Genomic DNA, 26,510 nt, shown 5'->3' on the forward strand with positions numbered 1-26,510 from the left:
TACACTGGCGTGAGTGTTGAGTCCTTGTGACGGTATACACTGGTGTGAGTGTTGAGTCCTTGTGGCGGTATACACTGGTGTGAGTGTTGAGTTCTTGTGACGGTATACACTGGTGTGAGTGAGTCCTTGTGACGGTATACACTGGTGTGAGTGTTGAGTTCTTGTGACGGTATACACTGGCGTGAGTGTTGAGTCCTTGTGACGGTATACACTGGTGTGAGTGTTGAGTCCTTGTGACGGTATACACTGGTGTGAGTGTTGAGTTCTTGTGACGGTATACACTGGTGTGAGTGTTGAGTCCTTGTGACGGTATACACTGGTGTGAGTGTTGAGTCCTTGTGACGGTATACACTGGTGTGAGTGTTGAGTTCTTGTGACGGTATACACTGGTGTGAGTGTTGAGTCCTTGTGACGGTATACACTGGTGTGAGTGTTGAGTCCTTGTGACGGTATACACTGGTGTGAGTGTTGAGTCCTTGTGACGGTATACACTGGTGTGAGTGTTGAGTCCTTGTGACGGTATACACTGGTGTGAGTGTTGAGTTCTTGTGACGGTATACACTGGTGTGAGTGTTGAGTTCTTGTGACGGTATACACTGGTGTGAGTGTTAAGTCTTTGTGACGGTATACACTGGTGTGAGTGTTGAGTCTTTGTGACGGTATACACTGGTGTGAGTGTTGAGTCCTTGTGACGGTATACACTGGTGTGAGTGTTGAGTCCTTGTGACGGTATACACTGGTGTGAGTGTTGAGTCCTTGTGACGGTATACACTGGTGTGAGTGTTGAGTCCTTGTGACGGTATACACTGGTGTGAGCGTTGAGTCCTTGTGACGGTATACACTGGTGTGAGTGTTGAGTTCTTGTGACGGTATACACTGGTGTGAGTGTTGAGTTCTTGTGACTGTATACACTGGTGTGAGTGTTGAGTCCTTGTGACGGTATACACTGGTGTGAGTGTTGAGTCCTTGTGCCGGTATACATTGGTGTGAGTGTTGAGTTCTTGTGACGGTATACACTGGTGTGAGTGTTGAGTCCTTGTGACGGTATACACTGGTGTGAGTGTTGAGTTCTTGTGACGGTATACACTGGTGTGAGTGTGTTGTAGGTAAGACACATATGCAACAGTTAGGTATCTTTATTATGAAACGTTTCGCCTACACAGTAGGCTTCTTCAGTCAAGTACAGAAAAGTTGATAGAAGCAGAAGATACTTGAAGACGATGTAATCAGTCCATCACCCTTAAAGTTTTGAGGTGGTCAGTCCCTCAGTCTGGAGAAGAGCATTGTTCCATAGTATGAAACAATATGGAGATGAAGTGACAGGATGGAGCTTTTTATAGCGCCAAGAGGTGAGACGTAGGCCACTAGGAGAGGTAAGAACTCAGATGTTGAGAGGTCAGGTCCCTCTCAAATCCAGCCGCTCTCACTAGTGGAAGTTGTCGAAGTTGATTGCAGGTCTGTACCAAGATACCCTTGTGTTGCAGTGTCTGACAGATTGAACATTAAAATGGTATAAAATACCGACAGGTTGTAGGTAAGACACATATGCAACAGTTAGGTATCTTTATTATGAAACGTTTCGCCTACACAGTAGGCTTCTTCAGTCAAGTACAGAACTTCGACAACTTCCACTAGTGAGAGCGGCTGGATTTGAGAGGGACCTGACCTCTCAACATCTGAGTTCTTACCTCTCCTAGTGGCCTACGTCTCACCTCTTGGCGCTATAAAAAGCTCCATCCTGTCACTTCATCTCCATATTGTTTCATACTATGGAACAATGCTCTTCTCCAGACTGAGGGACTGACCACCTCAAAACTTTAAGGGTGATGGACTGATTACATCGTCTTCAAGTATCTTCTGCTTCTATCAACTTTTCTGTACTTGACTGAAGAAGCCTACTGTGTAGGCGAAACGTTTCATAGTTTCATAATAAAGATACCTAACTGTTGCATATGTGTCTTACCTACAACCTGTCGGTATTTTATACCATTTTAATGTTCAAACTGGTGTGAGTGTTGAGTTCTTGTGACGGTATACACTGGTGTGAGTGTTGAGTTCTTGTGACGGTATACACTGGCGTGAGTGTTGAGTTCTTGTGACGGTATACACTGGCGTGAGTGTTGAGTTCTTGTGACGGTATACACGGGTGTGAGTGTTGAGTTCTTGTGACGGTATACACTGGTGTGAGTGTTGAGTCCTTGTGACGGTATACACTGGTGTGAGTGTTGAGTTCTTGTGACGGTATACACTGGTGTGAGTGTTGAGTCCTTGTGACGGTATACACTGGCGTGAGTGTTGAGTCTTTGTGACGGTATACACTGGTGTGAGTGTTGAGTCCTAGTGACGGTATACAAGGGTGTGGATGGCCAGAGTACACACCCACTCATGTACCCGTCTAACTTTTTTTTTTAAACTACTCAAGGTTTTCGCTTCAGTGCGTGGAACATAAGAGAACTAGAGGAGATATGACAACGATGTACATCTTCAAGCAGAGATAAGGTATATGTACATTGGAGTAACGTGATATATTAAATTAGACCTTGGAGAGTGCTTCAATATGTGGTCCATAAGTGGAACACACAGGGGCGTCAGGCAGACTCCGTTCATAGCTTCACAAGAGGGTATGGCAGAACCCAGAGAGAGAAAGAGAGAGAACTATACCAGTCTCATAAAGGTAAACAAAAGATACTCGGGAACTAGCTAGACCCTCAGTATTCGCAAATACAAATGTATAAATATATTTCTCTTTTTTATTGCACCTCACCTCCCATTCTCTCATTAAACACTACATTAGATATATATATATATATATATATATATATATATATATATATATATATATATATATATATATATATCTGTGTGTGTGTGTGTGTGTGTGTGTGTGTGTGTGTGTGTGTGTGTGTGTGTGTGTGTGTGTGTGTGTGTGTGTGTGTGTGTGTGTATGTATGGAAAAGTGAAACAGAATTCTTCCTTCGTTTGCCATGTGTGTCGGAAAAGGCGACTAAAGTGCCGGGAGCAAGGGGCTAGTAACCTCTTCCCTGCACACATTACTGAATTTAAAAAGAGAACTTTCGGTTTTCTTTTTAGGTGACCCTGCCTCGGTGGGATACGGCCGGTTCATTAAAAAAATACATGCAGAAACCCCATTTGAAAAAAATAGTAAAATTCCAAGCACATTCGTGATTTCTCACATTATCAAGGAATAGTTCCTTGATGATGTGAGAAATCACGAAAGCGCTTGGAATTTCAATATTTTTTCACAATGGTTTTCTGCGCGCGCACACACACACACACACACACACACACACACACACACACACACACACACACACACACACACACACACACACACACACACACACACACACATATATATCATCGAATCCTGCCACATGCAGTGGACAACGAAAGAGATTTGAAATTATTAACACTTCGCAAACAGGCGAAATTATTTACAAGCATTGTCTCTACGTCCACAGCAGGACTCGAACCTGCTAACTCTGTATCAGAGTTCACAGTACTTTACCACGAGACTAAACCCGCGAAAAGTATAGGCGCTTAAGCGAAGCTAAGCGATATTACCCCATACCCCCTGGCACCATACCACTGGCACCATACCCCCTGGCACCATACCCCCTGGCCCCATACCCCCTGGCACCATACCCCCTAGCACCATACCCCCTGGCACCATACCCCCGGGCACCATACCCCCGGGCACCATACCCCCGGGCACCAAGCTCGTTTTGAAAGTTATTTCATCGAATTCTGCCACAAGCAGTGGTCAACGAAAGAGATTTGAAATGCTTAATATTGCATTTTCCTATTGCAAATTGACAATAATATAATAAATAATTTATTATTGTTATTTTTAATATAAGCACTATGTCCGTGTGCATCATTTAACGATGTTTTTACTGAAGAAGTATTAGCGCTAAGTTAATTATCATTATTACTGTCTCAAATTTTCTTACTCTGGTCCTTAAATTGTAGACAAAATAATAAAAACAATTTGGAGTAGTTTTTACCCCGCCATAGAAGGCAAGAGGCAGCCGTGATCGGGCCCAGCGAGGCATTAACCAGTGAACCCACACATGTGTATTAGGTTCAGTTTCCTATGCCAGTGTAATGCATGGTTAGACCGTCGTGTACCCGAGGTTATATGCAGCATACGCCCGGCCCGCCGTGGCAACGACTGGTTTTTACTGACCTTTGTATTGTTCTGTAAATATTATGTCATGCTGTAAATATTACGTTTTATAACCAACGAGTTTGAATTATTGTTTGTATTTATGGGGAAGCGTTCAACCCATAAGGGTAACGTACAGCACCTGGAGAATACAGGGAGGGGGGAGTAATCAGGTTTGAGCTGGGGATGGAGTGATTAGTTGCAATTCCTTAGATCAAGAGGCCTTTATCAGCATCAGTTCATCCCCCCATCCCTCCCATCTCCTCCTCCTTCTCTCCCTTCCCTAACTGTTATATGAATGGTGTAGCAGCACACTACTGGTGTATCCAGTTCTGCTAAATAAAACAAACCTCCCAGTAACTTAGAAGCCATGAATTTGATAATGGTATACAATACCGACAAGTTAATAATTAATACACATCTACAGCAGTTAGGTATTTTTATTCCGAAACGCTTCGCCTACACAGTAGGCTTCTCTGCTCGACTGAAGAAGCCTACTGTGTGGGCGAAACGTGTCAGAATATAGAAACCTAACTTGCACATGTGTTTTATGAACTTAGAAGTTATGCTCATGTGTATGGCTTAGGAGATTACTCAGAAATTTGGCTGTAGTCAGAAAGTAAACTTTCGGTCAGAAAATAAGGTTTTTGGAGTTGGGATGCTTGGGTAGCTTTTGTGATTCATACGGGCTTAGCGCTTCTCCATGAGTCAAGTTATAATTTTAAGTTTCAAATCACTATACTCAGGGTGTTCTCAGCTACAATGTTTGAACTTTCTTGCGCGGTTAGTTAGGGAAAACAAGATGACTGAGTTAAGGCAGGAATTATCCTATTTAATAAAGCAACACACCACATGATTTGTTTGTCAACAGACACAAGTATGTTGAACACATCTTTATTTAGACAATCTTAACAAAGACACAAATATACTTAACACACCTTATTTAGACAATGTTTCGCTCTAAGGTGAGCGTCATGTGCTATATGGTAGTTTATTCGTCAGGAAAGAGCAGTGTCACCTGATACGGTGTCTTCTGACAAAGTGTCTCCGGACAGTGTCTTCATAAGATAATCTGTTCACCGTCTAAGCATCCGCTGGCCAACCCCAGTTAGGTTTTACGTCTCATTTAAAAAACAAACAAAGGATCGCTACATAGTAGTTTACCCTGATGATACCCGTACGGGTATCCTTAAGACAAATTCTTAGTCGTCCTCAGAGCGCGGAGTTGTCCATACACAGGATTGTTCTGCTGGGGTTACGCCCTTCAATCCAACTATCTATGTTGCCTTAGTTGTGTATCATTGTAAGTTTTGTCCAGCTAAACCAATAATATAAGTGTATTTTACGAATTTTAAACAAGATTTAGATTTACGTAATGCCGTTCACAATTTTTTCCCCTCTGGTTCGTTTAGTGTCTTTTACATGGTCATATTTCTGAAGTTTCTCCTCGAATAGAGATCACGAGTCGACGGTAACACTTTGGTGATTGTATCGGTATGGAATTGTCTGCTTTTATCATGGCAAAATAATATAAGAAGGATTTTCCGAAATGCGTGTGTCTCTCTTCAGTGTAAAAACAAATGCAAGTTAACGAGTTTAATCGCAAATATATATATTTTTGTTGTTGATTTAACCAGCCGAGTTTGTTTATGATAAATGCTGAACAGGTTTAGACTGTTGTAATAGAATAATAATTGTTACCTGGTTTGTACATCAATAAACACTCGACAAGTTAGTGGGTTGACTCGCACGGATCTGTTTAGGTGAGATTAATGTTTCATAGTAAATATGCTGAATTTGCTGCCCCCCTTCCTTTTATATGCGGGATGTATTTGTCTTAGTTGTCATTCCGAGCTGATCAGACATAATGACAGTAATGTATGGCTTAATTTTTTTTATAGATTGTAGTTGTGTCTCGGTACGTGCTTGAAATTTGGTGTGAAAACGCTCATGATAATATTTATTAACAAGGTTACGTGAAAATACTTGCCCATAGTATATCTTATAATGTACGAAACTGCGTCCTGTCCTTACCCTTCCCGGCATGGTGTAATTTCAGCAGCTGACAAAGCATGTGATGTTATCAGTAGCACACGATGGAGCAATAATTTATATCACCCTCTTGACCTCAGATGCATTGTGACCCTTAAATTCAGGAACCACAAAAGTTTAAGGTAGAACTAATTTAATACAAATGCAGTCGTATATACACAAAATTGTATATTTGTGTATTTATTCTGAAAATTTTGTATCTGTTTTAGGGATTGGGGTATTATAAGCTGTGGCGCGTAGATAAAAATGCAGCCTCGGTCAAGCTTGTGCAGTCGACGGGACTTATCAAACCAACAATTCAGGCAAAAAGTCGATTTAACGTGAATTATGAAAATCAGTTTGAGAATCTCATTAGGGTATTATACACCGAGAGGTTTATATCAGTGTATATCTTCCCCAAGATGTATCTCTGTATATACACTGAGTATGCTTCAATTCTATTTTAGTGATTACAATATATATGATGTAAGTTTGTAAGTGCAGAGGTGAAATGTAGCTTTAATTAAAGCCCCACGTGTAATTTAACTTACTTTGCCTTCATTCACAACTTGGACTGAGAACAAAAGTTTTTTATTTAACATTAAAAGATATCAGTCGATTCAGACTTAATGACTTTATCCACAACTTGGGCTTAGTAACGAAGTTTTTTTTTTTTTTAATATTAAGAGACCTCAGTCAGTGCAGATACAATCAATCATAAAGAAACAACCTAAAGTTCCCTTTGTCGTAAATTATACGGAGTTGAGGCACACTTTTCTTATGGGTGGGTCGACCTTGTGATTCCGATAGGCCTACTCAGCTTCTCACATTCATTAAGTATTTGCTTGTTTCCAGTAGGCCTACTCAACTTCCCTCATTTACGAAGTATTTGCTTGACATTGTGACCAGGTACTGGTCCAAGTGTGGCTAGGCGTACACAATAAGCAGGTGAAGGTGATACTTCCCTGACTGACAATAGCGCCTCATGGGGGGTCAAGGAACTTCTGGAGGGGTTCCAATACCCTGAAAAGTATCGCTGATCCTGACAAATTGAGTTCCATTGACTATTCTCAAACGAAGCTGCCACTCTTATCTCCAGGCTGGAGAAGTGTTGCTGGATTATCCTTACAGATTTATCCAAGGAAGATATATATATTTAAATTTGTTACGTGTCTAGCTTATATACGTATATATATATTCATTATTCATTCAAGTGGCCTGTTGTTTTCTGTTCAGTAGCTACCTTCAACTTCTTTGCTTCAGGCATAATAATAATAGGGATCTTGTTTGAAAGATGGGTTGAGATGCTGCAGGTTCGTGGATCTAATTTTAAGCATGATGTTTATACACTTTTAGAAAGACAGCTAGGTAGTGAATGATGGTGATTGTGATTGTTTTCCTCTTAGTCGCCCTACCTTGGTGAGACACGGCTAGTGTGTTCAAAATATATATCCTGGTCAAGTCTGCCTGGGTTACCTATTTGCTGGATTCTAGTGGTCCGTTGCTCTCACTTTTTCTAACATGAAAATGAGCCCCTGGTGGGATTCTAACCCACAATCCCTGGCTTAGGAGGCCAGTGCCTTATCCATTAGGCCACAGTGGCAACCACACTTTTTTATTAGACTGTGTGGGTAATTGTCAAGTAATAATTATGCGGCGGCGGTGGTGGTGGTGGCGGCGACGGCGACGGCGTTGCTGTCGTGTACGCCAAAGCTGAAACCCTCTTGTTTTGTCCATCCTACTAGGGTTAGTTATACAGACGCACCCACAGTGAGTGCGTACTCCACTCGTGTACACATACATGCACGTGCCTAAAAAACACACACACAGGTCCACGTACACACGCATGCACACATACTCAAGTGCGCGCACTTTAAGGTAACAATAAAGGATATCAAGATTGGCGAGTAAGGAGTGAGGTTTCTTCTCACTTGCGACCTGATAATGCTCCACGAGACACTCAGATGTCTAGTTTTCATCTTCAGTTTTTGGGTTAGTTGATAATTGTATTAGCTACGATGTTGTGACACATTATATATAAGGTTCCTTATTAGTATACATCTGAAGGTGAAGCAACATTGCGAACAAAATCGCAGTTTTTGTCGCTTGACTTCATATTTAGAAGTCTGAGTAACGAGAAGTATTAAAATTATATTATACAACAACTTTATCTCGCAATAGTGAAACAATATTTTGATTGTGGCTCGGGTGAAAATAGGGAATTAAGACAGTTTTCATTACATTGAAATCAAATTAGACATTTATATTAAAATGCATTAAGATAAGCGCCGATATTACATTATTGTTATATGTAGAAGACTGGGAAAACACTGGCGTGAGCATTTGTTAAATCAGGCCCAGGTCAATGGTGCCGTCCCTGTGGCAGGATAGTGGCAGCAACCACCAGTGATTTAGTGCTGGAGCCCAGCAATTTAAGCTGTGCCTCATAAGAGGCTAGTTTATTGTTCACTTGCAACTCATCCTGTGAAGCGGTAGCGCGAAAATTTTTTTTTACTGAGGTCAAAGTGAGTTTTTATCAGACCCAACTGAACACTGTTACAGTAATAGAAAGGAATATTAGTCATTTCATATTTTACAGTTGCTTCGTATAGTTGCTGTACATAGTACAGTAGGAATACAATCTTATAAAAAATCTAATTACCACTAATTTTTTTTTTACAGTTTCTTCATATAGTTGTAGCACACATTACAATAAGTAATACAATCTGAAAAAAAAATGATTTCTTATTACCACTAAAAAGAAAAATTGGTCATAGCCGGGTAGGAATCTCTAGGCCAGCATGTTTTCAGATTTCTGGAGAAGCACTAAACCCGTTGGGATCACACAGCGTCTGGGGAATAGGAGGTAATCCAGTTTCTAGCATATTGTACTCTGTGTATATGCGAACTCTATTGAAAGTAATAGCGATGTTCTCATGAGTTGCTGGTAAACTTTTAATATTGTCTGAGGATGCATTGTGCTTGCAACTATGAATATTGCATCTATATTTCTGTTATTACATCTTATTGTTTGTATTGCAATGAGAGTTGTTCTCCGTAGAGATTTTATTATTATATTAATGCTGCTGTACTGTATTAAACTAACTTTTTATATTTTATATAAACTGTGTTTCTTATACGTATTGGCTGCCCATCCATACCTTGCTACCTCGCCCTATGTTATTAATAAGTTGTTATAAATATTGTAGTTCCGTTTTGCCTGTGTTATTGAAAATTTATTACTTATGTACTTCGACGGTGTCCTCATCATTTCCATTAAAAATGTGTGTGTGTGTGTGTGTGTGTGTGTGTGTGTGTGTGTGTGTGTGTGTGTGTGTGTGTGTGTGTGTGTGTGTGTGTGTGTGTGTGTGTGTGTGTGTGTGAGAGAGAGAGAGAGAGAGAGAGATATGGTATCCAGAATGTTAATTTTCTTTTGTAAAAATGACTCTAGCCCTGCTGGAAGGAAACCTTTGAAGGTTCCAGCTCGGACTGGCAGATTTCATCACCTCGAGTACAAACTCATCTTGTGATATATTGAAGTATGGCAGGAAAACCATCCTACTGGAAGAAGGTGTTGCGTAATCATAATTCTTGCTCGCACTCTGTTAAATGTTCTATGAGTCTGGGTAGCTGCTTTACAAGGTATATCTGATCGTGATAAAACAGTCTAAGTGGACTAGTGTCATTGAAAAAAATACATACTATGTAATTTTTTTTTATATTGAAACAGATACTTTTTATTTTTTTGAGTGAAAATATTGGGTTGTAGATAGAACCTTTTCCCCTCTCATTGGCCTTTAGGTTTACTGCAGTGTTCTTTATTTTTTTTTTAATATTCAGAGAGAAATAGGTATAATTATCGGAATATAGTAGTAAGTAGACAATATAGTCACTAATTCTGTACTCAGTGTTGACATTACTGTAGTTAATTCCAACACCTTATTCACTTTAACCTTCACTGATAAGTAAAAGTGAACCCCTGGTGGGACTCGAACCCACAATCCCTGGCTTAGGAGGCCAGTGCCTTATCCATTGGGCCACAGGGGCAGATGCTGACGTTGGTCGTTAACCTAATAATTTAGGTTATGAAAGTCAGTATGTCATATTTATGTTATATTTAATTCTGTTCTGAACACCGATTTGAACTTCTGTTCCATAAGCCTTCATAGCGACACAGTAGATTGAAGAACGCAATACTTGTATTATATATTTATGTACGTTCTACAATTACCTTGTAAATAATCCTCCGGGAAGGATTTAAAATGAACTCACACAGCTAAATCAGTGCATGAACTACCATCCTGTGTGATGAGTGCTTGCTAGGTAAACACCCGTTGATCAAACCTTGTAAAATGTTATTTACAACAGGGTAGCCACCAGTGTGGTGCACTGATCTTACTAAAAAAATGTTTTATAAGGGTAATGTTTAAGTCAGTTAATATGTATAGGTTATAACACCAGAAATATGAGGCTTCTTATGTAACAGTGTTCCAGATTTTCGTAGTTGTGTAGGATTCCCCAGTGGAAATAAATCACACTGACTTCACCCTAAGTTAAATCTGCATAATTTGTATAGGCATACATTATAGACATAATGTATGTCTACACAACATCGTGTTTAATATTGGAACCTTTGTTTATATTTACAGTACTGTCAGCACATAAAATGGTACGTAGATTACGTAAATAAAGCTTATCTTCTCTTCAATTAGGATAATTATTTTGAAGCAGAAATCAAATATACAATAGTTTACGTGACCTATTCAATATGACATGATTACAAGGTTAGAGAAAAATCTATGTTGACCTTCCCTGTCACCTACCTCCGTGGATCGTTATGGGTGTCGCAAACCGGGCTATCTTTTCTATTATCGTCAGGGACCGGTGGGGGAATTTCATTATGCTGATTCGCTGTTTCAACTGCGAGATCGACTTGAGTCTTTTCAGTTGGTCGAAAGTGCCTTGGTCAAGGGTGCTACTTTCATACAGTTGTAGGGTTATTAACGGAGTTTAAAGCCTGTCGACTACACGAGGGTCATTAAAACTGAATGTCACCTGTTCACCATCGGTCAGTAATACTATTATCCGTTAAATAGAACTTTCAGTGCATGTACACTGAGAGAAATACACTTCTCGTCTATGTTCTTAGCCTGAAGTATTATTACAACTGCAAATTATTTTTAAAGGACAAAATTACAACAACTATTCGACATGCCAATACTGTATAAATAGACATAACCAGTAATGTACAGTTAGTGCCTACTTTTGATATTTATTCGTAACCCTAACGGGGTTAGCGAAGAGCTAACCCCGTTAGGGTTATGAAAAATAATCAGGGTCTATCCAAGGAAGAGACTAGCTTCAATTTCTTTGGATTAAGAGTCATTCACCAGCATCAAGGTGTCCTCTTCCTCCCTCCTGGAAGGGGAGAGTGAGTATTGATTACTCGTATTTCAGGCTATAGGTAAAGGTTAGGAGCCTGAACGCCAACACTTTAACGTGCATGCAGAAAACACACATAGTAGAACAAGCTTTTACTGAACCACCATTTCGTTCTGTGTTAAATTTTCTCGTCGTGACTTATAAAAATCTAAGGCGAAACGTCACAATGAAAGCTTATTCTCCAATGTACATGCAAATAACCCGCACTTAACTGAAGGAAGCTTATGACGACGTTTCGGTCCGACTTGGACCATTGACTAGTCACTCTAACATGAATGTAGGTAGGTAAGGTTTGTCAGGAAACAGGACAAGTGTTTCCTGACGCGGGTCTTAGTCATATGATGATAGGGACGGGACAAGGAGAGGAAGTGAAGTAGTGGTAGAGGTAATGCTGGTAGTAGAAGTAGTAGTCAGTGGTCCAAGTTGGACCGAAAAGTCGTCATATGCTTCTTTCTCCTATGTGCAGGTTATCTGTGTATTGTTCCAGTCACGGTATTGTGCCTTTGTTCTCCATCGTATCTCTTAAGCATTGAAGTGCAGTGACAGGACACGTGTATAAACATACACACAGTTCCTTAGGGTTTTACAGTGAAGTGGTGTGAGAAGTTACTGTAATGCATATATGTGCATGTATTTGGTCATATAATTCTCAGATAATTATAGAAGTAGTAATCGAGATTGTAAGGGAAGTTCAAATACCACAAGCGAGGGATAGACATATATGGATGTACTTAAATACCTGATACATAAATGTGTACAATGCTTATAATATATGTGTACAATACTTATAATGCATATATGTATGCAGTGCGTAAAATATATACATGTGTACAATACGTATAATACATATGTACATGTACAATACGTATAACGGTATTTGTCTCTACACATCCCTTAATGCGCTACTCACCTTTCTTCCCCTCGTCAATTATTATTATTATTATTATTATTATTATTATTATTATTATTATTATTCACATTTAAACTAGCTACAGCTCTCATAGTTTGCACTTTCCACTCAAGCAACCTCCTGCGTCTCTTATGCAGATCTTGCTTTTGTCTCGTCCATGAGAGTTGAACGCCATCACTCCGTGCAGCAATTTGGTAATTTTTAATGGCTACTGTTAAACTCTTCTTATCCATGTTGCTGGTAGGGCTTTCCAGTTTCTGCGTGGATAATTTTGAATCATAAAAAAATAGCTCCACCTCCAGTGTTTTCAAGTGCGCAAGTTACCAGTTGAAACTTGGACAACTCTGTGTTGAGTTGAGCTGGTTGTTTAGTCTAATGTTGGTGGTTTTTGTATACATGTTTTTGCAAGCTTTTCAAGCTGCTTCTGTGTGCATGATCTATTTGCTAAACTAACCATCAGCGTACACGTAGTGCTTACTGGAGGTCAGGCTGCCCAGTAAGTCAACACTTGTTTCCAGCATTGCTACTTTCATCAACGCCAGTGACTTCTGCCTATATTATTAATAGTTATTGTTATTATTACTTTTGGTTTGAGTCGGCCGTGCACAACATTTACACTTGCACTGTTAAAATCTCCTATATATCTGTAGCTTTTTCCAGTGCCATCTACGGAAGAGGGTTGCCTTGAGGCTTATGAAGAGCTCTTGATCCAAGGAAGTGGAGTTACCCCTCCCCATCCTTGGATAGAACTTGATTACCTCATCCCTTTATGGTTATGGGATTTTACGCTTTAATAATAATAATAATAATTGATAACAAAATAGTAACATTCTTCAATATTTTGGTTGTTTCCTAAAAACTGTTAGGATGCGTTTTTTTTTTTTTTTTTTTTTTTTTTTTTTTTTTTTTGGTGGGAGCGGATACATATTAGGGTTGGAGATTTTTTTTTTTTTTTTAAATTTTCTCCACAATTTAGACTGTTGATTTTGCATGGTTAATGCCTTGCAAGAATAATTTTTTTTCCAGTATTGCCTCTGCAGATGCACAATTAATATCCTAAACTCACAACTTGAATTAAGAAACATATTTAGAGAGTCAGCGGTTTTGTGAGTTTTGTATGTAGTTGTAGGAGTTGCTTGTCAAGCCTAGTCTTGTGGAGTGTGTCAGCGCATCAGACGTCTGCATCTGGCCAGCTGTTACTGATTTTTGGTTATTTCACTCCATGGATTCTGGCAGTTAGTTACCTCAGTAACAAGGTTAATACAATATGCGTTGACGCTACTGCACCAGGATATATAGTACACAGAGAGGAATGTCTCCTGGTAAATATGCGCAGTTTGCTGCAAGCTCTGTTATAGGGTTTAGAGTATTTTTCCAGGGCTCTACTGTGTAGGGATCATTTTTTCAAATGGGGTAGAAAACCTAGCTCATGTAAGCAAGCGAAGAACAATAATAATATAACAACACTGGCCAATAAGGGCTTCAATTAACGTGTAATAACATGTGTACATAATGTATTTGGGGACGCTGCTTCCAAAACCAAACTTAGTTTTGCTCCAAAACGTAGTTTATTTGAAATAGAACCCCACGGTGAACATTTTGATGGTCGACACTTCTTGATTCACCGGTACTCTCCCGACCCGGGCCTTTTCCAAGTGGTGGCCCGGCCTTGGCTCCCTTTCTGGGGAGTATCTCAGACTAATGTCTGCCATGGGAGGAGGTGCAAGTACCTCCTCATCGTCGGGACCAACTGTCCCCAGGCCTAGCCACATTCCCCGCCCTCACGGAGCTTGTAGGGAGAAGCTAGGCCTCTCTGGTCTGTCATTCCCACCCCAAGGGGGCTAATGGGAATGGCAGTCTTGTGAGCTGCAAGCTCTGGCTCAGGCACCTACCCTACCCTAGCATGGTCGACACTGTTGAATACTGGTGCGGAAGATCAATACTGAACACAAGCAAAAAAAAGCCTGAAAACTTATGTTATTGTATTTATGTTTTCATGTAACTTTGTTATTTTTGTTATGCATATGTAAAATGAATTTCGGTTAAGAAAGATTAGTTTTTGTCATTGCATGCACCACTCTTAATATCTATGCTTAATATAATACCAATTTGTTTTTTTTTTTTTTTATATTTTATTTAAAACCAATACAGTTTAACATAAAAATAAAGAAACAGTATGGAACCTAATCAAATTAACTGACAAACGGATTGTACTTACATGCTCGCAAGATATTACAACAAAAACTTACATCAAGAACATAACTAAAAACAAAATTACATGTCACAGGGTCATGAATTGACATATATACAAAACCTTGCATATATATAAATTGTACATATAAATGACATCTGACAAAGGTTCAATACACTTGAACATAAAATATACAAAGAAGTTATATCAGTTAAATCCCATCCTTCACATTAATCAAAAAACCAAAACCTAACATCATAATCTGACTAGATAATCTACATACTTATCCTTAACAATACAGCTGAACATATCCCAACATACAAATAAACAGAAAAGAATACAGCTTAGAACACAATAACAAGCTCTATACTGTTACAATACATCCATATAAAACTTTCAGACAAATGGACTACGTCACTAAACTGTCTAGATATGTCTGTATACCATACAGACTAAAACTTAACATCAAGAACTTGCATGAACACCAAACCGGTATCAGGGTACAGACCTTAATTATAAACTTTAAAAAGAATCAATCATGCGTATATAAAGTATTACATAACGTCTGACCCATGACAAAGGCTCAATACAATAGAAAGAGATATATATTTATATATATATACATATACCCACACACCCACACCCACATCCACACACACACCCACACGTACACAAAAATTTTCACAAAATCACATTAATCATATGCACTGTATGCACAATGCAAAACAGGATATAAGTATCTCTCATCGTGCAAAAACCCAGCACGTAACATAAATACAAACTAAAACACACTGCATGTCGCAAATAACTTATTTCTCAAGAATCATGTTATACAAGACTGATACACATCATAATTATACATAAAAAATCTACTATATTATACCTACATTCTGAAAAGTGTTATATCTACCATAACGAGACCTTGAGCTCTACATCCACACTTGGATGCCATAAAGTCCCAATGAAAACCAGGAAACCATTCCAAACCCACATTCACAACACTCTCACGACCCCCCCCCCCCAGGGAGGCGAGCCCGCTGTTGCCCCCTGACTCCCTCCAACCTATGAAAACCCCTTCATTCACTCATATCCAATCACAGATTTACGAGAATCCCTAACGTTAGCATTCTATACCCCTCTGAGAAAGCCTGATCCCACCTCCTCCCATACAAATCTCTGTTACGACACCTCGTACTATAGAACGTTACCGCAAGAACCTTTCTTCTCTCCTCACTATCCCCTCTCCCCCTCATCACCCACGACATATATATATAATCTACCATGATATAATCTAAAGCTCTTATGACACCCTCGTCTAACCCACCCATATCTAGACTTAGAGCACGCAAAACCGACACCCCACGGCCCCCCACCCTCTGTACCAACCTACTTAACCAGCACCTAACCTCCTCTAGCCCTTCACAAAAGTAAACTACATGGTACGCTGTCTCATCCCCTCCACAGATACCACACCCCCCACCCTCTACAACCTGTGTTTCGTAATATCTCACCAGACGGAAGGATCCCATGCAGAAAACGAAACATCACCTCACGCGCCCGAGGTTTTAACTTCAATTTACTAAATCTAAACCAAATACTCTTCCACGCATACATGGGGAACAAACCCTCAACTGGGACAACGCACCTACCTACAAGTAACCTACACAAAACCCTTATACGAACCTTTCTCAGTTCCCTAACCAACATCACAGCCCTCAAAACTATTTCACATTCCCTCAACTCCATTCCTCGATACCACATACCCAGCCTGTCGTGTATCCTTCCCAAACGCCCCGCGTTCACACCCTCACGCAACACTTCCCATTTAATGAACACACATTTAGCCCTCCGTCTCAAATCCAACAACCCCAACCCACCCTGACTTACAGGTAACATTACAACCTCCCTCCGTAACCAATCACAACGTGAACCCCATAAAAATTTGTACACCCGTCTTAGTATCCCAGCAATCGCTGTCCCTGTAATTGGGAACACAGCTGCAACATACCAAACCTTACTATACAATAAAATGTTCACGACTATCACTCGCTGTATCAGAGTTAGGTGCTGGGGTCTCAGAACACCTAGACGCCCCACGATCCTTTCCAATAACCTATCCGAATTTTCCTCCCGCGCCGCAACCATGTCATCCCTATAAATAATACCACAAATCTTTAAAGACACCGCCCATTCTTTAACAACATTACATCTCCCCCCCACACCCCCCACCCAAGAACCCAACCCCATGCACCTTGACTTCGCACTATTTACCTGCATACCCGTGGCACTTCCAAATAATTGCACCACCTCGTCCAACACTCTCATTGACATCCCTGCACGAAAGAGAACAGTGGTGTCGTCAACATATCCAATTAACCCCGGCCAGGCCCTCCCACCCCCCACACTTCCCGCACATGGCGTACATAAGCTACGGTCAACCATTCTATAAAAGGGGTCCTGGAAACACGCAAACAATATTTGGGACATGGGGCATCCCTGTCTAAGGCCTCTTCCCATTGCAATTTCCCTCCCCATACACCCATTAATCTGTATCCTCATTTTCGCCCCCTTGTACAACGTATTTACCCACTCGACTATTTCCTCCCCAAAACCCTGTCTCCTAAGTATAACCTGCAAAGCTCCCCTTTCCACTCTATCATATGCTCCCTGCCAGTCTAGAGCCAACAAAGCCGCCCCTCCACCCCCACCCTTAGCTTCCACAAAACTTCTCAGTATCCCATGTCCTTCAATCATCGACCTTCCCGGCAACCCGAACTGAGATTTTGACACCACCCTCTCCACTACACATTTGAACCTATTACCTAAAATTTTTGCAAACACCTTATAGTCTGCACACATCAGTGATATGGCTCGGTACTCCCGAAGGGTGGGCTGCCCCTTGACCTTCGGGACCAGCACTACTACTGCTGTTTCCTGCTTCTCCCCCAACTTACCCTTCTCCTTCATACTATTAAATAACCTAACTATAAATTCCTTTATCAACGCCCAATGTTGTAAATAAAATTCTACCGGGAGACCATCAATACCGGGAGCTGTCCCCTTCCTCATTCCCCTTAACGCATTCTCTATTTCCTCTGCCGTAATCGTCCCACCTAAAGCCTTTCGATCACTATTTCCTAAATTACACGTCACATACGTACACACCTTGTCCAATGCCCCGTCACCCACCCCCCCACTGTTCCAGTATTTCTCGTACCAAGCCTCCGCATACGCACACATCCCCTTCGTGGTTCGTATCTCCTGCCCTACTCTATAATTCCCAACCATCTCCGTTACCTCTAAACATGGTATAGCCGTCAGCGCCTGCCTTTGCTTTTGATGCCGCAAAACACACTCTGACGGCTTGTCGCCCCAAAGCACTTCCTCCACCCCTGCCTGCATCCTTACAGCTTGAAACCTTTCATTTTGCAACACCCTCAACCTCCCCTTTATTTCAGCTATTTCATCCATAGGAAAATTATTCCCACCCACCCCCCTCCCATAGCAAGCTCTTAACCTATCCTCTAAATAGTTAGCCAGTCCATATTTTAAATTATTAATACGTTTTCCTTCTCTCACATAAAACTTTCTAATCCTTTCCTTTGCGACACTATCCCACCATGTCACAATGTCATCCACTCCCTGTTCTTCCACACTAAGCTCCCTCCATAGGACTGAAAACCCCTCCAACCCCTCCTCATCTCCTAACACACTTATATTCAATTTCCAATAACTTCTATCTATGTCCGCGAGCGTCCCCCACCCCACCTCCACCACCACTGCCCTATGATCTGACATTGTAGTCTCAACAGTACTGAAAGATTTCACGTTCACTCCCTGAGAAAGGTACACTATCTAGTCTCGCAGCATAACCACTCCTAACAAACGTATATTCAGTCTCCCACACCGCTCCCCCAAAGGCATCACGTAACCTAACATCCCTTAATAAATCCCTAAGAGCCACAGACATATATCCAGCTCCTCTTGGGTCCACATCAGCCACCCTGATTACACTATTCCAGTCCCCACCAACTATCGCCACCTCTGGCAGTGCACTTAAGAAAAACACAAGATCCTCACACACAAAATCATTCTTTACCTTTATGTTATTTTCTGCCGGCGCATACACACTCACAAAAGACACACGCTTACCCATCCACCACCCATCCACACGCAACACCCTCCCTCCCCCTCCTCCCTCGCTTCTCTGCAAAACAAACGGGCTCGTCTCCCTTATTAAAATTCCCACACCACCTTTTAGACGGGGAGATGGCAGGGTAACTACCCGAAATCCTGCCACCTCCAACACCCTACCCTCTTTGAAATTGTGCTCCTGCAGGAACACAACATCCACTCTAGATTTATTCAGAAAATTACGAAACCAATCTCTCTTCATACCGCTACATAACCCATTAACATTTACAGACATACACCTAAGGCCTATTAAAGTTTCCACCCCTGCTTCCTCTCATCACTCTTTACAACTCCAGAGCTTGAATTTACGTTCAACACCTTCAGAGTGCTCTCTTTCCCTCCCCCCTTCTTCCGGTGCCTCCTATCATGGCTACCACCACCTACACCACTACCTTCACACTTGACCTCAGTCTTTTTCCCAGGCCTTTGTGCAGGCGTTAGAACGTCATCAGAATCTGATGTAGCCGCCCTCTTTCTCGTGACAGTCATGTTACACATATCTTGATCAGATGTTACCTCTCGATGAACCTCCACCTCCACCTGAGAATGGTGTAATGAGTCAATGGATGACTCCAAACCACCATCACGTCCCAAATTATCATGTCTCAGACTTTCTGGAAGCGACGATTCTCCAATGACACCACGCTCAGATGTAACCTCCCTCTCTGGTGGTGACAACGTCTTCAACACCTCCACCAATTCCTCCTCAATCTCATGAACCTTCTCTTGTGCTTGCTGCTCCTCCTTATCCACAGGAGACAACACCTGATCAGGCAGTTGGGGGCGGGACTCCAACTCACCACCAGTCCTGTGTGCCCGATCCACTATCTCGCTCCACAAAACACCACGCCCTCCATCCGATGTTTGTTCCTCACCTGCCACCTTTGAAGCAGGGGCTGCGACGTCCACCACAGGTCCAGGCACATGTCTTCGCTTGTCACAGGTCGCCGCTATGTGATCATACTCACCACATAGGCGGCACGTACGTCGTTGTCCTGGGTACATTACCATTACCTGCGTCCTGAAATCTTGTAGGTACACATAGGATGGTATTTGGTGCCTCAAAGTCATTTTGAGGTTGAAAGAACCCTCTGGAAAACCAGCATAGGCTCCTGCCGCCCACGTACCATGTTGAGCATAATGCACCGTCCCATACTTCTCAAAAACTTTCCTTATATCTGCCTCGTCCGCCTCAAAGGGAACGTTGCGTAACTTGATCCACGTATAATACCGTGAAACATCTATCATTCTTACAGTGACAGCTGGTGTGACGTTAAGACTCACGTCCTGAAACCTGGTGATTAACGATTCATAAACCGTTGCAGATAGCAGTTTGACGAAAATTCGTTGTCCTCCGTTCAATGCTACACCATACAAGTCACAATCTTGTACTCCATAAGTCTCCCGTATGATCTTTGGCAATAAGACTTGCGCAGAACTGGTCGTTATCGTTCCTTTAAGTAGCTCGATGCCTACAGTATTTATCCTTCGTCTCAGACTAACCGCCATCTTGACGATCACAGTGCACCTAAGTTGTTAGCCGAGGTGTGACAGCACCACTTCACACCACTGCAGCCAGGTAACTGACAAGGGCGCTCGCCTACACACAGCAGAGGGGTGCAGAGCACTACCGCACACTACCGTGGTCAGGCAGCGAATCATACTACCAATTTGTTAGGCAACATATATCATGTGATTCTTCAGCCTTAAATAGCCAAAATACTGATCATAATATAAAAAAAAAAAACTTTTAATAGAGACTAAACAAGTTCAGATTTATGAACAGCACTTCAAAGTTAGCATTAAACAACCAATTTGGTTAAATGTTGTTGGCTAGTTTCATTATTATTATTATTATTATTATTATTATTATTATTATTATTATTATTATTCAGGAGAATTTATAAGTTATTTTACTGTATATATATATTTATGTGCCAAAGTAAAACAACGTAGCTGTATAACACAATAACCCCAGTAGAAATAAGTCACATTGTTTAATTTTACTGGGTTATCCTATGTTCACTTCTACGTAATTTACTAGATAAATCCGCTTGATTAAAATTATGTATGCACGGGTGAATCATTGGACATGTTTCCTCACACTTAATGCCCCTGTTCAATTAGAGTAAATACATCCGGGTGGTAGTGAACTGTTGTGAGTCGCATCCTGGAGAAAATTAGAGGACCCCAATGGATATAAGACCGACAGTCTTCGGTGACGCCCTGACGTGGGTTATCCTGGGTGGCTAACCCTCTTGATGATGCACGGACGTGGGTTATCCTGAGTGGCTAACCCTCTTGATGATGCACGGACGTGGGTTATCCTGGGTGGCTAACCCTCTTGATGATGTACGGACGTGGGTTATCCTGGGTGGCTAACCCTCTTGATGATGTACGGACGTGAGTTATCCTGGGTGGCTAACCCTCTTGATGATGTACGGACGTGGGTTATCCTGGGTGGCTAACCCTCTTGATGATGTACGGACGTGGGTTATCCTGGGTGGCTAACCCTCTTGATGATGCACGGACGTGGGTTATCCTGGGTGGCTAACCCTCTTGATGATGTACGGACGTGGGTTATCCTGGGTGGCTAACCCTCTTGATGATGCACGGACGTGAGTTATCCTGGGTGGCTAATCCTCTTGATGCACGGACGTGAGTTATCCTCTTGGGGTTAAAAATCCAAACACAATCCTATCTTCTCTTATGAAACACAAATATATACTTATTTTATGTAAATTTAATCCAGCACAGCGTAGTAAACATATGACTTATTTCCAGTGTTTTATATTAACATCGGTGATCCACGTATAGTGATGTTAGACCATTTTTTTAATTGTACTTTTCAAAAATATCTGAGTAGCGATGCAATGAGGTGTATCTAATGAAATGTTCATTATTTATCACTGCTGTCTGTTTATATTGATGAACTTAATGCAACCAGTAGAAATTTATCTATAAAAGAGCCAGTAAATTTAACGCCAAAGATTATTGTTTGATAAAAACAATGTAAGAATAATATTATTCAGATCAGAGTAGCTATAATGTGCTAAAATAAAATGGTGATATCTTGTTACTGAACGTATTTGAACCGAATACTGATTCCAATCACTGACTTTTTTTGAGTTATCCTAGATAATTTACATTATGTTTGATAATGGTAATTAAACTTATGTGTACCTTGGAAATAAATTACTTATCCTAGGTAATTTACACATATATTACTAGGTATGATAATTGTACTTATATGTGCCTGTGTATGCTTGTGACTTTCTTCTGTGCTTAGCAATATTTTATTACATATAAACTGCGTTTTGTATACTGCAGACAGAAAGAAATAAAGTTTGTTCGCTTAACTAATAAAACGCTTCGTCACCCTTGCGAGTATTGAACAGACTAATTGAAAGTTGTGAAATATTTTTATATCTATACACATGCTACTTGTCCGCCCCTGTGGCCCAATGGATAAGGCATTGGCCTCCTAAGCCAAGGATTGTGGGTTCGAGTCCCACCAGGGGTTCGCTTTTTACTTGTAACACCTCATTAAGAATTAAATTATAGGATAAGACGCAGTCATGCCAAGTAGCACCAAATTAATTAATACCTATTTTACCTGGTAAATATGTGCGTTTCGTATATCTACATACAGACCTGAGTGAACAAATTATTATTTGCTGAGGGAAGAGCTCTACGCTGACAGCAAATCATAAACGGGAGGTCTGTGGGCGTGGCTGCTGGCCTCTCTGCTTGGCTGCCTCATTCTTAGATTTTTTTTTTTTTTACTTATTTAACCTTCCTACCATTGATGCTGGTGAAGGGCTCTTGATCCAAGGAATTAAATCTACCCCACCCTTTCATCAAATCAAGCCTATTTACCTCTCATTCCCAAGGTGCTGTAGGTCTCTTAGAGATTTATCGCTTCCCCACGAATGTATTGCTATTTGATCTACTTATGTACTGCCTAAATAAAAACTTACTTTCTTTAATGTTTTTTTTTGTTGAGAAGGCATTAAATTTTCTTTAAATACAAATTCATATATTATATAAATTGATACACCACATGGTGCAGCTGCCATGACCTACATGACTTTTTGCAAGACCCAAGACGTAACCACAATATATTTACGGAACACCCATCACGCACGATGGGTGTTCATACAGAGTGGTTTACCCTGCATTAGTTACGGATTCAGCTTGTATCCTTCCAGCGGCTCTGAAGTTACTGCTACACGGACACCACCACCACAGGACACATTCACCACCCATACTTGGCCACTTGCTTCATCCATCAGCATAATGAATGATAGAAGTAGTGTAAATATAACAAAGGATGGGCAGACATTTGAGATCCTTAGCTTTTATTTCAAATATGTAACCATCATATAAAATATTGTAGTTACACATTGCTCATGTATCCAATTTTGCTGAAGAAAACGACGGCAGTAGCATGAATCCAGCATTGCACAGCACATTGCCTGCTATGGGACACAACATACATTTAACGTATATATACCATTGATATACATGTAACATGTAGACTTTATATGCGTACAAAGGAGTATTTTTAGCTGCTTCTGATACTGTCTTGCTCCACATATCGGTATAACCATACTATTTACTTCCACTTCCGATACTTTAGTGACACCAAATGATCTTTCATGGGCCCCTGATCAAGGGAATTGACACTACTCTGGCCTTCCTTGGATCGACTGCCATTGCTTTCTGTGAATGGCAATAATTATTTAGACTTTGTAGAGATTACGAGCCAGGACTCGCGTGTAAGTCTTGTGTATACAGCGAGACAGAGAGAGAAGAGTAGAATCACAAAAATTTACAAATGAGTGGAAGAAAAACGAATTCCCAGTACACGTATGTGTGCAAGTATGTAGTTCCTAGGATACAGTTACAGCCGTTTACTAACACATATGTGCCTATTTATTATTAGATGAACGGGTGCAGCAGGTGTAAGGAAAATTAGCCCGTACATCTTCCACTTGTGAATCGAACCCACGCACCTTCGATTGGGAGTCGAATGTTCTGCCATTGAGTTACAGATCACTTGACACAGTCCTAATTATTGCATTTTCTATTATTATTATTATTATATTTTATAGGATATTAGACATTACAAATATTGAGAAATGTAGACATTCGGGAGACATGGGCATGGATTCCACAGCATTGGAGCATATATTTAGCACTCTTACAATTATATTTTGGACGGTAAGAGAAGCGCAATATCACTTTGGAGGCAGAGACGTGAATTTGAGTATTGTATAGTACAATAGGCTACATGATGACAGGACAGTATCTCAACACACATTCAACACGCTGACATGAGTACAATGGGTATTATTTGCTACTTCAATAGGGCATGGATTCATCACTTGTAGAGTACAACACACGTATCTGTACAAATTTGTACATTTGTACTTTTTACTTTTAAGTTATATATAAAGGGGAGTAGGGATGTTTGAGATTTTTAACATAATTTTAAAAGTAACAAGGGGAGAAAGGTAGAGATAATTCAGAATAATGTAAGTGTGTCCCAGACAGCAGTGCATATTTATACAGAGAAAGATGTTCATTTATAGAAGAGATAAGTGAACATTTATCGAATAAACAAAATTTTACAACTATATATTCATCCATTTTATTTTTACATAGGAAAACGGGAAAGAAATATGCATGTATTTTTTGTTTTGGCTTATATTCTGACACAGTATATTATTTTTGTGTTAATTTATGAGGTACGATAATTAATACCGAACTAAGCATCCATCATTACTATATCGGGTTAATTTATTTGAAAATGAGCTGTTTCCCTTGTTAGATTCCATAAATAATGTATTTCTTCGTTTATGCTCTGCGTATATTTTATTGAGGTTCAAGAGGAAGAAGGCATATTTTATTAATCGGACCCCCTCAAGGGAAGTTCCTTGATGCTGGTGAGGGAATTGGGTCTGTGCTCCAATTTCCTGAATTAAGCCTGAATGCCTTCCTTTCCTTTCACAGGCCCTGTATGATCCCTCTGGGATACAGCGCCTGTGGGGTTTAGCGCTCCCCATGATAATATTAATCAGGAAAATGTCTTCATTCGTGAATCTTGCTCCTAAATGACCCATTCAGTGGAGGTTAGTTATTTTATTAGATTTAAATCCAAATGAATACAAATACTGGTCATTGAAGTTTTATATCACAATGGTATAAACCTTGGTAATAGATACCAACATATTGGTTTAAAAAGACTCGTGATTAAACACTAGGACATATTAATTAGAATATGTTTTCAAGGTCTCCAATATGTCCCAGTGTTTGCTCACTCGTCTTTTTTAAACATCATTTAGTTACCACCAGTCAAGAATATTTATTCCCAAAAATAGGGCCTAAAGTAAACTGTGTATATATACTGAAAGATATATGCATCTCATTGTATGTCTGGAACAGAAACCAACTGCTGGCTTACCAGTTTACTCGTAAAAAATATATATCATATCACAAGAGTGTGTAAAAAGTTCACTTTAATTAGAAAATTGTGGTGTATTTTCTCCATTATGTAAACAAAGAAGCCGGTTAAAATTGTGAATCATGTTTGTGGGAAATCTCCAGCGTTGCCACAAGCAGTAAATAAGTGTGTCCTTCATTAAGGTTTTCGACCATAAGATATTTGCTCACCCCATGTCTTGTTCCCGATGTGTAATATTATTTTAGATGTTAATGCTTGTTTTTGTTAGGGGTCTGGTAACGGGTGTTAGGTCTGGTGTGTTTTGACGACCAGGTCTGTTTTAGTCTTGACCAGGTCTGGTGTGGTTTTGATGACTAGGTCTGGTGTAGTTTTACCAGGTCTGTTGTGGTCTTGACCAGGTCTGGTGTGGTTTTAATGACTAGGTCTGGTGTAGTCTTACCAGGTCTGTTGTGGTCTTGACGACCAGGTCTGGTGTAGTCTTGACCAGGTCTGGTGTGGTTTTGATGACTAGGTCTGGTGTGGTCTTGACCATCAGGTCTAGTGGGGTCTTTATCAGATATAAGGCTAAATGTAAGAACGATCTTCAGAAACCTGGAGAAGAAAACTCTGTGATATTTACCATAAAGATTAATCCTCGTTTATGCAGCACCAATATATAGCACATCCCTAGAAAAGTTCATGAAGAAAATCGAAAAAAAAAATAGGTACGCTACAAAATTAGTACCAAACATTGAGAAACAGAAGCTATGAGATAAATCACATTGTTTAATTTTATTGGGTTATCTTGATTTAAATCTATATAATGTACACAAATAATCCGTACAAAGGAAAGAGAAGCTTATGACGACGTTTCGGTCCGACTTGTAACTTGTAAATAATCCAAGTCGAACCGAAACATCGTCGTAAGCTTCTTTTTCTTTTGTGCGGGATATTTGTGTAATGTTCCAGCCACTGTATTGTGCCTTTTTGTTATTTACATAATGTATATACCATACCTGGAGAGGGTTTCGGGGGTCAACGCCCCCACGGCTCGGTCTGAGACCAGGCCATCATGTCATTGTGAAAAAAGTCTTATATTACGCTG

The 26,510-nt window shown here is 40.5% G+C and overlaps 1 protein-coding gene and 3 non-coding genes across 11 annotated transcripts in view; 2 read left to right on the forward strand and 2 right to left on the reverse strand.

Annotated features, from left to right (window-relative positions):
* LOC128696743 (uncharacterized) overlaps positions 1-26,510 on the forward strand; it is a 318,805-nt gene that overhangs the window by 221,577 nt on the left and 70,718 nt on the right. The gene's annotated exons all lie outside the window — the stretch shown is intronic.
* On the reverse strand, positions 7,751-7,823 carry TRNAR-CCU (transfer RNA arginine (anticodon CCU)). Its single transcript has one exon. It is a non-coding gene; the product is annotated as a tRNA-Arg (tRNA).
* Positions 10,195-10,267, reverse strand: TRNAR-CCU (transfer RNA arginine (anticodon CCU)). The gene has a single exon. It is a non-coding gene; the product is annotated as a tRNA-Arg (tRNA).
* Positions 22,408-22,480, forward strand: TRNAR-CCU (transfer RNA arginine (anticodon CCU)). The gene has a single exon. It is a non-coding gene; the product is annotated as a tRNA-Arg (tRNA).

This window comes from Cherax quadricarinatus, chromosome 46 (assembly GCF_038502225.1).
Source record: "Cherax quadricarinatus isolate ZL_2023a chromosome 46, ASM3850222v1, whole genome shotgun sequence".
NCBI classification, from domain to species: Eukaryota; Metazoa; Arthropoda; class Malacostraca; order Decapoda; family Parastacidae; genus Cherax; species Cherax quadricarinatus.